General features: G+C 42.2%; 1 protein-coding gene across 1 annotated transcript in view; it reads right to left on the minus strand.

Moving 5' to 3' along the window:
* ADAMTS10 (ADAM metallopeptidase with thrombospondin type 1 motif 10) overlaps nucleotides 1-14,675 on the minus strand; it is an 87,591-nt gene that overhangs the window by 60,638 nt on the left and 12,278 nt on the right. The window contains exon 2 of the mRNA XM_063455869.1: nucleotides 6,236-6,388. The gene's annotated coding sequence lies outside the window, so the exon portion shown is untranslated. The remainder of the gene's footprint in view (nucleotides 1-6,235; nucleotides 6,389-14,675) is intronic.

A 14,675-nucleotide genomic window follows, 5' to 3' on the forward strand; every position in this document is an offset into this window, starting at 1 on the left:
TACTATCACCTATACCTAGCAGTCTCGCTGCCTGGGTGTTCACTTTGACTCCAACCTCTCCTTCACCCCTCATGTCCAGTCTATCGCCAAATCCTGCCGCTTCCATCTCAAAAATTTAGCACGCATTTGCCCCTATTTAACGCTGGACGCGGCTAAGGTGCTGGTCCATGCCGTTGTTCTCTCTTGCCTTGACTACTGCAATCCCCTTCTCAGTGGTCTTACATGTTCCCAGCTTGCACCATTGCAATCCATAATGAATACGGCAGCAAGACTCATTTTCCTGTCCACTCACACCTCCCACACGTCCCTGCTCTGTCAGTCCCTACCTTGGCTTCCAGTAAGATAAAGGGCTCAATTTAAGATTCTGGTGCTTGCTTACAAGTCCCTTCATAATGCTGCTCCAACCTACCTATCCTCCCTAATACACAAATACGTCCCGTTCAGGCCCCTGCGCTCTGCCGAAGACCTACGTCTATCCTCTGTCCATACTCCCACCTCTGACGCTCGCCTTCAAGACTTCTCCAGGGCTGCACCTTTTCTGTGGAACTCCCTTTCACCCAGTCTCCACTCCTTCAAAAATCATTTAAAACTCACTTCTTCAGGAAAGCATATCAATCAAACTGTTAGCAGGTTTTCATCCCCTGTCCCCAATGACTCCTCTCCTGCAACTGTCAAAATTACCTACTAAGCCCTCAGTGTATACTTCTCTAACAACCTACTTCACACCCCTACTTTTACCCTTTGTGTCACTTTACCCCACTCCCTCTAGTATGTAAGCTCATTGAGCAGGGCCCTCAACCCCTCTTTTCCTGTGCGTCCACTTGTTTGGTTACAATTACGTGTCTGTTAGTCCACCCATTGAACAGCGCTACAGAATTTGATGGCGCTATATAAATAATAAAATAATAATAATAATAAAAATGATTAATGCATGACATTAAATATCACTGCTGAGTTAAATTTCAGTTTCATTGTCATCAGATATTGTATCCATCATTAAGGGTTGTATTTTATTGTTCAAGAGGGAGAGACTCGACATGGAGCGCAATGTAAAAATATTGGAAAGATGCAGACGAGCTTACATCTCTTAAAAAAAAAAAAAAACATTAATATGATATTTTAATACTATGGGCTTTCACGTTTTATCAAGCAAAGATTTTTATTGGTATTGTTAACCCCTTAAGGATACATCTTCCGATGTAAAAGTCCAGCATTACAGATAATTTCTGCATTAGCCTATTGTCTCCTCTCTTTGGCCTTTATAGGTTTTAAAATATGTATCTTCCTTTAAGCTGTTGTGAAAAATGTCTCTTCTAAGAGATATAGTGCAATGACACGTTGCTAGGTAAAAAGAGAATCTGGTGCAAGAGTGTTTTAACTAACGAGTGTACCTTGAAACAATGATATAAGGAAAATATTCCTTCCATTAGCTTTCTTTTATTCTGTATTTTTAGGAATATCTTACATAAATGACTCAATTTAGGCAGACGTGAAAGAAGAGGTATTTTTCCCTACAAAGGCCAATTATTGAAAATTTGCAAAAGTACCTCTTTTTATGTTTTAAGTGCAATTCCTTCTCCTAAACCTTCCTCCACCATCCTCCCAACCCATATTACATTTAATGCCCATTTTTTTTTTACAATGTTTTTTTAAAGTTTTTAAGAACAGTGAGTTCCAACCTCACAAAATTATTTCAAAAGCTTAAGAAAAGCAATAGAAAACTTAGCTTATAGAGAAGATTGAAACCCCTTTGGACAGAACACACATATTTGATTTTCAGTATCCCCCCAGACCCTCTGAGGGAGTGACTCACAGTCATAACTTGGTTATCTATTTTATGAGTACGCAACTCTAAAACTATTATACAATTACCCAATTTCATCTATTAAACTGAGTTGTAAAAAGACACTAATCAGCCACAACATTAAAACGACGTATCGATGAAGGGAACAACATTGATTATATCTTTACAATGGCACCTGTCAATGGGTGGGATTTATTAGTACATACCAAATGGCTAGTACATACCAAAAGAGGTGCAAGGAAGAACCGGTGAACCAGTGTAAGGGTCACGAGTACCCAAGGCTTATTGATGCACATTGGGAGTGGAGGTAAGCCAGTTTGGTCTGATCACACAGAAGAGCTACTGTAGCTCAAATTGTTGAAAAACTTTATGCTGACCATGATAAAAAAAGTGTCAGAGCAAACAGGGCATTATGGTTTGCTGTGTATAGGACTGCATAGCATTATAGTTTGCTGTGCATAGGGCTGCATAGCATTATAGTTTGCTGTGAATGGGTCAGAGTGCCCAATAATGACCCCTGTCCACCTCCTAAAGAGCCTTCAATGTGGACATGAGTATTAGAACTGCACCATGGAGCAGTGGAAGGAGGTTGACTGGTCTGATAAATCACATTTTAGATCAGGTGGATGGCCGGGTGCGTGTGCATTGTTAACCTGGGAAATGAGACGGTTAGGCCGGCAGGTAGGCCGGCGGAGGCAGTGTTATGCTCTGGGTAATGTTCTGCTGAGAATGTGATGGCAGATAAGAACCATTCGACCCATCTAGTCTGCCCAATTTTATAAATACTTTTATTAGTCCCTGGCCTTATCTTATAGCTCGGTTAGCCTTATGCCTAACCCACACATGCTTATTCTCTCTCATTGTGTTAACCTCTAACACTTCAACTGGAAGGCTATTCCATGAATCTACTACCCTCTCTGTAAAGTAATGCTTCCTAATGTTATTTTTAATCTTTTTTTTTTTTTCCAATTCTTTATTTTTGAGTGCAGAGATGATTACAAGCTTAATCTGTGACATGTTTAGAATACAATATCATTGCAAACAATTGGTACATATAGTCAAGAGGTGCTGCACTTTTTTTTTTTTGTCGAGTAGGAACATAAAGTATACAAGAAGAATTGCAAGATAAAGCAGTAATGATAGTCGTGTTGTGTAACATGCTAACTTGTACGTTTTACATACTGTTTGCTTGTGTGTAAGGAAACTAGTGTGATGCATAAACTGGTTTATGGCATAAAATATATATTATTAACTTATTTAAGATAGAGCCTAAGTCTAATGCAGGATGGCTGTTGTTATTCGTTACTGCAGACTAGGTGGATAGAACTAAGTAAGATAGAGATGTGTAACAGCGCTATTACGTCTACGCTAGAGAGCTAATTCTGATATGGTGTATAATAACGTGGTGCTATGGGTGTTTAGCTGAGGGAGTTCTCATTAAAGTGAACGTTGCCAGTAACTTCTCTATAATATATATACTATTTCTTAACATTGTTTTTCTCTCTAGATGCTTGCCCTGTAAAAACATTGCTATGTCCAGCCTGTCATTCAAAATAGCTGTCCTATGCATTCTAGGCATGAGTAGTAACACATCTTTTAAGTAACCGTCGAGCAGAGAGGCATAATGGTTAGGGAAAAATTGCCTCATGGTTATAGTCCGCCTAGTGAAAACAGGTCTTATCTCCTCCATTATGGCTGTAGGAGAACAGTCCTTCCTGGGTATAGTCTGCTTTGATTAGCCGATCCCGGCTCTGGGTACCTGCCAGGCCAGCCGTGGATAGCGGCAGGGTTGGTGTCTCGATGGGATGTCAACTCCGCTGTGCTCCTCCTGGCCCCCAGTGTGGGTTCTTGGCTGTCGGGTTGCGTCTTGCTGGTCGGTGGTCCCCGGTGGTACTGGGCGATGGGTAGGTCGCATGTGTTCAACGGCCTCGCTCAGATATGATGTATTGTGAGTGCTAGCGCCTGCAGGACCTGTCGCTGTTGTCCGCTTCTCGCTGGATCTGTCGCTGGGTATTGCCTGATTACGTGCGAAGCTGGAGTAGCCTAACTTGGTCGCTTTCTGTGCCCTGTTGGACAGTGGCAGGCCGCCTCTGCGTTCATTGTGTCTCCCCAAGCTTTTCTTCAGGGCGACACCCCTGTAGCTCCAGCCTTTCAGACGCCTGGGGCTTGTAATAGCACTTGCTTTCTGCTTTGCGGTTACCCGCTGTGGGCTTGGTCGCTTGCCTTTTGTCTGGGTCTCCAGGTGGGGAGGTCGCATAAGTGCCTCCAGCTTCTCCCAAAAGGAGTTGAAAATAGCGGCCATTCGGAGCTCTGCGTCCGCTGGGATGTGAGAGGCCTCCCAGGCCGCCGCCATTTTGGAGGCATCGTGTGCCGGGTTGCCCCTCTGTGTTGCAAGTTCGGCCTTATGGTAGGACTTCGCTGGGTTACCCCTGTTGTCCAGGGGGGACTGGGATATCCCCCGCCGGTCCACAGGGGGGGGTAGGAAGCCAGTGTGTCGAGGGGTCCATGCGCGTTTTTGCTGTCGCAGCTTCGTGTAGGCCCCAGTGGCTTGTGAGGTTTCCCGGGGAGCGTATGTCTCGATTTTGGGGTCATTGGATTCCCCCGGATTTCCCCTGCCTTCATCGTGCCGTGTAGCAGAATTTGCACCGATTTGTGGGGTGTTTATCCCCAAAACAGTTGCTTGGAGTCGGGAGCTCTTACGTTGTGCGACTTTCCCGCTTGGCGGTTAGGCTCCGCCCCCTATTTTTAATCTTTTGCCTCTAATTTAAGACTATGTCTAGCTTTTCTTTTTTTAAATATACTTTCCTCCTTTACTGTGTTGATTCCTTTTATGTCTTTACATTTTTCCATCATATCCCCCAGTTTTTTCTTTCCTCTAAGATACATACAAGATCCTTTAACCTTTCCTGGTAAGTTGTATCCTGCAATCCATTAATTCGTTTTGTATCCCTTCTCCGAACTCTCTCCAAAGTATCAATATCCTTAAAATATGGTCTCTAGTACTGCGTCCAATACTCCAAGTGAGGTCTCACCAGTGCTCTGTACAATGGCATGAGAACTTCCTTCTTTATAATGCTCTTTTTACTGCTAATACCTCTAATGTTTCCTTAAAGGGACACTATAGTCACCCAAACCACTTCAACTCAAATGAAGTGGTCTGGATGCCAGGTCCCTCAGGTTTTAACCCTGCAGATGCAAACATAGCAGTTTCAGAGAAACTGCTATCTTTACATTGCAGGGTTAAGCCAGCCTCTAGTGGTTGTCTTCCGGACAGCCACTAGAGGCGCATCTGCAACGCTGGAGGCATATTATGCCTCCATCGCGCAGAGCATCCATAGGAAAGCATTGAGAAATGCTTTCTTATTGACAGCTTGAATGCGCATTCGGCTCCGCTGACGTCGGCAGAGGGAGCTGACGTCGGCGGGGGGAGGAGAAGTAAGTGGTTAAAGGGGTTTTAACCTGCCATTATAGTGATCCTTTAACTGAAATTGTATATTTCCTACAGAGCACCACGTAACGTGTATTAATACCCAACTAATAGGTATATATCAATAGTTTCCATTTTTTTTCTTCTTTTCTCCCCTACATCCCATTTGCTTGCCCATTTTTCTTGCTTCCAACACAATTCCAGAACTGACTGTTTACTTGCTGCCTAATATATATGGCACCACAAACATCTAAGCTGGAAAAAAAGTCCAGCGTGTATAATGTACAATGGAATTTGAACTTAACAAAGAACTTTATAACATTTTGCAGCATTTCATATAATAAAATGAATTCCTTACTAATTATTAGAGCCAGACATAGGCTCTAATAATTAGTAAGATAACACTGACACATCTTAATCCGCTTCAGTTCCAAGTGGCTTTAATCCTTGGTCTTGAAAACATTGAAAAATAACCGTGAACCTTGTAAACCATTGTCTGGAAAACTATTCACAAACAGGGCTATACATAGGACACGAGGTCATGCATTTAGACTGGAAGAAAGAAGATTTAGTCTAAGGAAGGCAAAGGATATATATACCGTAAGAACAATAAGGATGTGCAATTATCTGCCTGTAGAAGTGGTTGTATCAGAGTCTACAGATGTCTAAACAGCAACTAGATGCATACTTGCAAAAACATAATATTCAATTATGTAAGTTTTTAACTGTAGAGTAATAGCTTCTTGATCCAAGGATTAATCTGACTGCCACTCTGGGGTCAAGAAGGAATTTTTCCCCTAGTTTATTGCAAAATTGGAATTGCATCAAACTGCTTTTTTGTTTGCCTTCTTTTGGATCAACAGAAAAAAAAACAGATGTGAGGAAGGCTGAACTTGATGGACATTTGTATCTTTTCAGCCTATGTAACTATGTAAAGAGACAAACCATGTGCCTCAATAATGCATAAAACATTTAAAAAATATATATATCTCTGAATTACTTACCTAGGAATTCCCCTCATTTATTGCATATTTACAGCTTTTAAGTGGTAGTTTTCATCAAAGTTTTGTTTTCAGTAGAATCACTGTGCACAGACCATGTGTCTCTTTTCAAGAATGAAGCTACATGCACCGATATGCCGACTCAATCGGAGAAATCTACAAGAAAATATGCACATGTTACTTATTTCATATGTATGATGAATGTTGCACCTGGAAAAAGAATTTCATATAAATCGGTGTCAGAATTTGCAGCAGTGACGTACGGAAGCCCAGAGAAGCCATGTATTTGTAATACTTTCCTGACTTGTTATCTCAGGAAACAACTTGTTATTTTAAGAAAACAACTTGTTATTTTCTCCAGGGTTTTTAACTATGTTAGCTCTGTCAACAGGCAAATAATGCTTAATATTATCGTTCATTTACATAAAAGATAAAATCTATTCTGTGCTAATTTTTTTTTTTCTTTTGCACAGTGTGCTATTCATTGGTTGAGAGCAGGCAGCTGATGTGTTCATCCAATGAATGGTGACTGAAATGGAAGCAGTCTTCTGTAACTCTGCAGGACCCAGAAAGCTCATCACCAGCGAGGAGAGGAGACCCAGAGACTGGTGGGAAATGAAGTAAGAAGACAAACAGTTACTGAATTGTTTGCACAATTACCATGAAACCGAGCTAGGGTACTTCTGACCTCAGTTGTAGTGGCACTTGCTGAACATTTTTATGTGTGAAAAGTGTTTCCCATTTTTTCATTTTTAAAAAAAGTACAGATTCCAAAATTGATACTTTTATAAATTAACCTTTGTACAACTCCCTTGCTGTCAATCAGACAACAGGTCCTGTTACAACCTGGTTTGGTTAGCTCAGTGGAGATAAACTCAAGAGGCAGCAATTGTTCAAAGCACCTGCCTCACAAAGGCATCTCTTTGACCTGCAATGGAATATCTGTGATTGGACAGCCACAGAAAGTCTTGGTGGGGTTAGAAGAGGAGGGCTTGCAAAGGCAGCAGAGTATGAGAACTGTAGGTTTTGCTGTTTTGAGATATAACCCCCAATTAAAAAAATACATTGTGACAGAGCCCCTGATGGCACTAATAAATGTTGAAGGACTGGAGAAAACTTCCCCAAAAGAGCTTATAATGACCCTCCTTCCCTTTCCCTCCCGGGGTAATATTCCCATGTAGCAGAGCGCCCTATTTCCAACTCCTGGGACTGCTCATCATAACCATGACATCTGAAACCCCATCAGCAGGAAATGCTTGCTATCTGGAACTCTTAGTCACATAGGCGTTCGGTGGGAGCACACTCCCAAATAAGGTGCACAGACTCAGTGTACACACGAACAGTTACATTCAGTATGTTATTGTATTTTGTACCCCCAGAAAGAGACTGACCGCTCAGCCCAATTTCCTGGAATCGTTTTGGGCAGACACCTTATGTGCGGTCGGTCTAAACCCCAGTGGCATTCGGCTGCACTCGCGGGATCTGAGTGTTTTCGGGATATGTTGGGCCCCAGGCTATCCGGGGATATAGAATTTGAGGGGGTACTTGATTGTGAAATGTATGTTTTGGGGTGTAATGCATGTATATGTTCTGAATCTTAGAGATAATGTAATTTAGATGTGTACTTTGGAACAGTCGTCTCTTAGGTCCAGCGGGGAATGCCCCTGGAATATGTTTTTGGAAACCCCTTGCATGGTAAGTTACATAAAAGGCAGTGTGTGGCTCCCAATAAACCAGTTCATTCCCAACATAGATCCTCGTTTCATGTGTGTGGGAGAAAGCTATACCAGCTATATCCCTGCCCTTCAGATTGGTATAATTACTTGCTCTGTTAAGAGCTATACCTACTCTACTCGCTTTGGATTACACTAAATGGGAAATTACTACAGCATCACTCAAACTACGGGGAAAAGAAAATCTCTGGTGGCGAAGCCCTTCTTCCTAACGGGGTGGCCGCCACACATGCAAGATGTGTCAATAAAGTGTATAATTTTTACCCTTTCATCAAGTCTCGGCTGATGTATGGAGTACTGCTATAATCCCTTCCTGCAAAGTGATTATAGGGAAACTTTAGCTGAGGAGCTTCATCACATACATAATTAAATGCATGCAAGTTTTTATTAGGGTAATACAGTGCCCTCCACCAATATTGGCACTCTTGGTAAATATTAACAAAGAAGGCCACGAGAAACTCTCTCTATTGTTTAACCTTTTATTATTATTATTTATTAGTTATATAGCACTAGCAAATTTCGTAGCACTGTACAATGGGTGGACTAACAGACACGTAATTGTAACCAGACAAATGGACGCACAGGAACAGAGGGGTTGAGGGCCCTGCTCAATGAGCTTACATGCTAAAGGGAGTGGGGTATAGTGGCACAAGGGGTATAAGTAGGGGTAATGAAATAGGTTGCTTGAAAGATATTCACTGATAACTTAGTAAGTTATGTTTTTGACAGTTGCAGGGGAGAAGTCATGGGGGGGATTGGAATGAAAACCCGCTAACGGTTTAAATGATATGTTTTCCTGAAGAAGTGTGTTTTCAAAGATTTTTTGAAGGAGTGGAGAGTGGGTGAAAGTCTTTTGATCCTTTGTTCAAAAAATACACAAAAATACTCTGCTACATGGATATCAAGCAATTGCAAACACAACAAAGGATTATCCAAAAATAAATCTTTGTTAAATATAATTATATAAAAATATAATTATTGGCACCCTTTTAGTCAATACTTTGTCAAGATAACAGCTCTGAGTCTTCTCTTATAATGCCTGATGAGGTCAGGAGAATACATGGTAATATCTGAGAACATTCTTCCATCCAGAATCTCTCCAGGTCTTACAAAATTCAAGGTCAACGTTGTTGGACTCTCCTCTTCAGTTCATCCCATAGCTTTTCTATGGGGTTTAAGCCAGGGCACTGGGATGCTCATGGCAGGACCTTGATTTTGTGATCAGTAAACCATTTTGGATCATTGTCCTGATGGAAGATCCAACCGGGGCCATTTTAAACTTCCTGGAAGAGGCAGTCAGGTATTCATTTAATATCTGTTGCTATTTGATAAAGTCCATGATGCCATGTATCCTAACACAATGTCCAGGTCCTCAGGCAGAAAAACAGCCCCAAGACATTTAAGAGACACCGCCATATTTAATCATGGTCATGAAGTTGTTTTCCATATGGCTACCTCTCTGTGTGTGCCAAACCCACCTCTGGAGTTTATTACCCAAAAGCTCTTTTTTGGTTTCATCATGGACCCAGATCCCATTTAAAGTTCCAGTAGCGTCTGGCAAACTTAAGACGCTTGAGTTCATTTTTGGATGAGAGTAAAACTTTTCTCTTGAAACTAGACATGTGCAATTCGTTTCTGTCCGAATTCGAATTCGGACGAATTTCAGGCAATACTTCCGAATGTCCGAATAGATGAATTGCTGAATTGCCAAAGTGCCGAATTCCTGAAGTCCCGAAATTGCAGAATTTCCGAAGTGTCGAAGTTCCGAAGTGCCGAAGTTCCGAAGTGTCTAAGTGCCGAAGTTCCGAAGCACCGTATTGCCGAAGTACTAATATACTTACCCAGTGGAAGAATGAAGAATGTTGCACTGTATACAATTTAAATAAAAAGTATACAAACATAGCCAGGATTCAGCTGTAAGCATTTGCAACACTTACAACAATCAAGTAACATACATTCATATAAAATGCAAGTTACTTAGCCTGTGGCTGCTCACTGTAAAAAAACCTACAATAAAATAAAGACATATATTTCCCCCCCCCCCTGGCACCCACCCCTGAACGGCGGGTGGGGGCCCTAAAGAAGAATAAGGGGGGTGGAACCTATTGTCCTCCCCCCGGCCCCCACCCATGAGCGGAAGGTGGGGGACCTAAAGAAAATTTAGGGGGGGACCTATTGTCCTCCCCCCGGCCCCCACCCCTGAGAGGTGGGTGGGGGCCCTAAAGAAGAATAAGGGGGGAACTTATTGTCCTCCCCCGGCCCCCACCCATGAGCGGCGGGTGGGGGCCCTAAGTTAGAATAAAGGGGGGACCTATTGTCCACCCCCATGCCCCACCCCTGAGCGGTGGGTGGGGGCCCTAAATATCAATAAGGGAGGGGACCTATTGCCCTCCCCCCTGGCCCCCACCCCTGAGCGGCGGGTGGGGGCCCTAAATTTAGGTTCCCCCCATTAGTTTACTTTAGGGCCCCCACCTGCCGCTCAGGGGTGGGGGCCAGGGGGGAGGACAATAGGTCCCCCCCTATTGATATTTAGGGGGAGGACAATAGGTCCCCCCCTTATTGGTATTTAGGGCCTCCACCCGCCATAGGCTGCTCACTGTTTAATAGACATGCCCTTACTCGCAGTACAGCGAGTAGGGGCAACATTTACTAATACTAATTAAACTTTACCAATTTAGATCTTTCATAAGTGATCTTTCATAAATGGCATAAGTGATTTGCACCCAGGCAAGGACAAGACCGGTAGAGTGAGTTCTGGATCCATGTGCATTTTTATATATATATATATATGTTATATTTATACTCAAATAAAATAGGGATGTTAATGATTATGCTACACATATATTTCACAAAATATCAAAACGTTAAACAATAAAGAGAATTTCTCACAACTCTCTTTGCTCAAATTTACCAAGGGTATCAGTGGAGGGCACGGTATCTACTAATCAGTGCTTTTTACTTATTTTGTATTTGGGTATCGATCGTAGTGTCCCTTTAATACATGCCTAAATAATAAACTTAAAGATGATCTGAAGATCAGAACAACTGTGAGTAATTGCAAACCCTCAAAGTAGAAGAAAAATGCTGTAAATGGTTATACATTTTGACCTTTAGAACTACTCGCTTGCAAAGCAAGACTCTATGTTAGACATTCTATATTCTGCCCACATTGCTAATACAGACATCTGGCCCTGTCAACAACAGAAATATCTCCTGCTTCTTGACACGCGCACTGATCTTCTATGGCCTCATAATTCATATTCATACTTAACAGCTGGTCCTAGAGCAGCTTTTATCACTTGGAGCAGCTATGCTACAATTATACAATTGTAGTGACAGAGAGAGTGTGATGAAATTAGTTATAGCCTCATTAGTTACGCTTTGAAAAATGTTGTGATCTCCCACTAAAAACAAAATGAATTTGTTTTGATACAAAAACAGGTTTTTTGTCCAGTACGTCATGGTGCGGTTATTCATCCCCATCAAATCTCTTTGGCTGGAACACAATGTAACAATCTGGGAATAATTCCTCCAAATTCTTCTTCAATCACTCAAATAATTTATTATGTTCACATAAAGAAAAAATCAGAGCACCATAACTACTACTGCTTATCAGGGCCGGTGCAAGGAATTCTGCCGTCCTAGACAAAGATCCATTTTGCTGCCCCCTTATCAGATCGTTCCATCGTGCCGTAAGTTTATGCACTAAACTCCAAAAGGAAACATCCCACTTGTTTCCTTTAACAATTTAGCAGATATACCCCCAAAGAAAATATGCTTTATTTTTCTGCAAGCCCTCCAATGAGTGGGCCAACTGTTGTGGGGTCGCAGTTGTGCGCATGCACATTCAATCACAGTTTCCTATGTTTCCCAATGGGCTCTAGCAAAAGGGAGAAGGCAGGTGATTGCTGGTACAGCACGTCTGCCTTTTCTGTTCTCTTATGAGCTAAAGGAAGTGGAAGAAAACCGTATTAGCTGTGTGACAGATAGGGAGGTGTTTTTTTTACCCTAATTATAAAAGGTCTGATTTCTATTAAAATCAGCCCTTTTATAAACTGAAAACGACAAACTCAAGACATATAAATCACTTCAGCAAGCTGAAATACTTTCTGTGTAGGGTATTTCTCTCTCATAGCAAACTGCCCTATACATACGCAGACCCACAAAAAACTGCCTTATACACACACACACACACACACACACACATACACACACTCTAATAGACACACAAGCACTGCCTAATACACACACACACACACACACTGCCTGATACAAACACACACACACACAGACACTGCCTAATACACACACACAATGCCTAATGCACACACACACTGCCTGATACACACACACACACAGACACTGCCTAATACACACACAGTTGGAATGTTTGGGGAGGGGTTAGTTGTAGGAGGGTGGGGTTAATTGTATGTGGGTTGGAAAATTGCCAAATTTGTGGCAGTGCTGAAATAGTTTATAGTGGCGTAACTCCTATAATCTGCTGAAATAATTTTAACTACCTGAAATACAAGGAGGAGGACTGAAGCAGTGAGGGGAGGGCGCCGCCAGCTCTATCACAGGAGGAAGCGGGGTCTCTGTGTTGTCCGTGAGTACACACTGCCAGCTTAATCTCATGGGGGATTCTGAGGGCATTACAGCCCCTGCGGGTGCCCTCTCTGACAGAGCGCCCTAGGCCACTGCCTAGTTTACCTAAAGGAAGCGCCAGACCTGCTGCTTTTCATAGTGATTATGGTGCAAGGAAGCAATGGATTCTGTCCGTCTTGGTTTTTATGAAACTTGTTTTTAGCGGTCTCTCTGGCTACAAAGTCAACCACCTCTGCTACTAATGAGATAGAGTCACTTCCTTATTGTCAGGCCAACAAATGACAACCCCTCAGCCGGATTCGCTTGTCCAACACCGCTATAAACTATTTCAGCACTGCCACATTGTTACGGACTTCCTTGGTCAATTTGGCAATCTCAAAGAGTTCATCTGCAATTCATCATGACTAAAGCTGGAGGACTGCTTGCAGTCATGTTTGGACATCAAATCTGGAGTTTTCGTACCAGGGTTGTGTCGATTTGTCAAGTGTGGCCAAATCCTAATTACCTGTACAAATGCATTGGATGCAACTAGAAAAAGTGCAGAGACGAGCTACAAAATTAGTAAGGGGGATGGAAAACATTAGATATAAGGAAAGGCTTGGAAAACTGAACATGTTTTCTTTAGAAAAAAGTTGCCTCAGAGGGAATATGATAACACTATACAAGTATGTACAGGATCAGTGCAAACCGCTGTGCTAACCTGTTCATTAGCAGGGATATACAACAGACAAGAGGTCACTCATTGAGCCTGGAAGAAAGGCGCGTTTCACTTGCAGCAAAGGAAAGGGTTATTTAAAGTAAGAACAATAAAGATGTGGAATTCTTTGTCTATAGAGGTTGTCTTATGAGATTCTATCGAAAGGCTTGGATTTTTTTTGCATAAACAGAATATTCAGGAATTTAATTGATATGTATGTAAACAGGTTGATGATCCAATGAGAAATCTGATTGCCATAATGTAGTCATGATGGATTGTTTTCCTTTTTTGTGGCATTATTGAAAATGGTTACAATTGTTGGTTTTTTTTTGCATTCTTTTGGATCAACAGCATAAAAGAATGAGTTTTAGTGCTGAAATTGATGGACTTTTTCAACTTAGACAAATTGATGAAATTCTACATATGAATCTCAATCTGAGCCCAGTGAAGTAGAGGAAGGTAGAAGTACTTATCTGAAGCTGTCCCCTCAGGAAGCCATCATCTTCTCTCTTTGGCTCCTTGCCCTTTTCACCCACATGAGATGCATCAGTGCGGTGCTCAGTGGCATCGGCAGTGCAGGTCACAAGTGGACCCTGAAAAGCCCCTGCTGTTAATATTGCAATTTATTATTACCCAAAGTCCCCTGGGCCAGGCATAGAACTCGGGGCTACAAATTGTAAATCCAGCATGCCCAAGCAGCAACACCTTCCTCCATGCTGGTCAATGCAGTTCAGATAAAATGTGGAAAATGTTATACCCTAATCATGTTCCAGCATCTTTATCAGTGTGCTGTTTCCACTCCCGGTCACGACAGAACAAGGAGACAGAGCAACATGGGGGCAATACCACATGGGTTTAGTGCCTGGAAGTGCAGGGCTAGCTCTGCAAGAGTTACATGGCCGCTGTCCACCTTCCACCGCTGAGCAGAGCACAACCAGGTAGAGAAGACTGATTTTTTTACTGTGCTTGGTATGTTTGGCTGTATGTATGTGCCTGTGTCTGTGTATGGCTCCATGTGCCTGTCTTTGTATGCTAGTATCTGTGTATGCTTGTTTGTGCCTGTCTGTGTATGCCTATATACACGTGTTTGTGTTTGTCTGTGTCTATGTATGCCTGCACATGCATGTCTATCTGTACCTGTGTCTATGTATGCCTGCATGTGAATGTCTTTGTGTACCTGTATCTATGAATGCCTATATGTGCCTATCAGTGTGTGCCTGTTTTGGGTGTGTGTGATTTTTTCAGTGTGTAGCCTGTGTATCTTTTTATTTATGTATGCATCTGTATGTCTTAATGTGTGTGTCTGTAAATGTCCAGCTGTGAGTGTGTGTCTTAATGTATGTATCCGTGAGTAACTTGAGTCATATATTGCAGTTATTAGGGGTTGGAGTTTGTGAAGGACCATATA

This window comes from Pelobates fuscus, chromosome 5 (assembly GCF_036172605.1).
Source record: "Pelobates fuscus isolate aPelFus1 chromosome 5, aPelFus1.pri, whole genome shotgun sequence".
Lineage (NCBI taxonomy): Eukaryota > Metazoa > Chordata > Amphibia > Anura > Pelobatidae > Pelobates > Pelobates fuscus.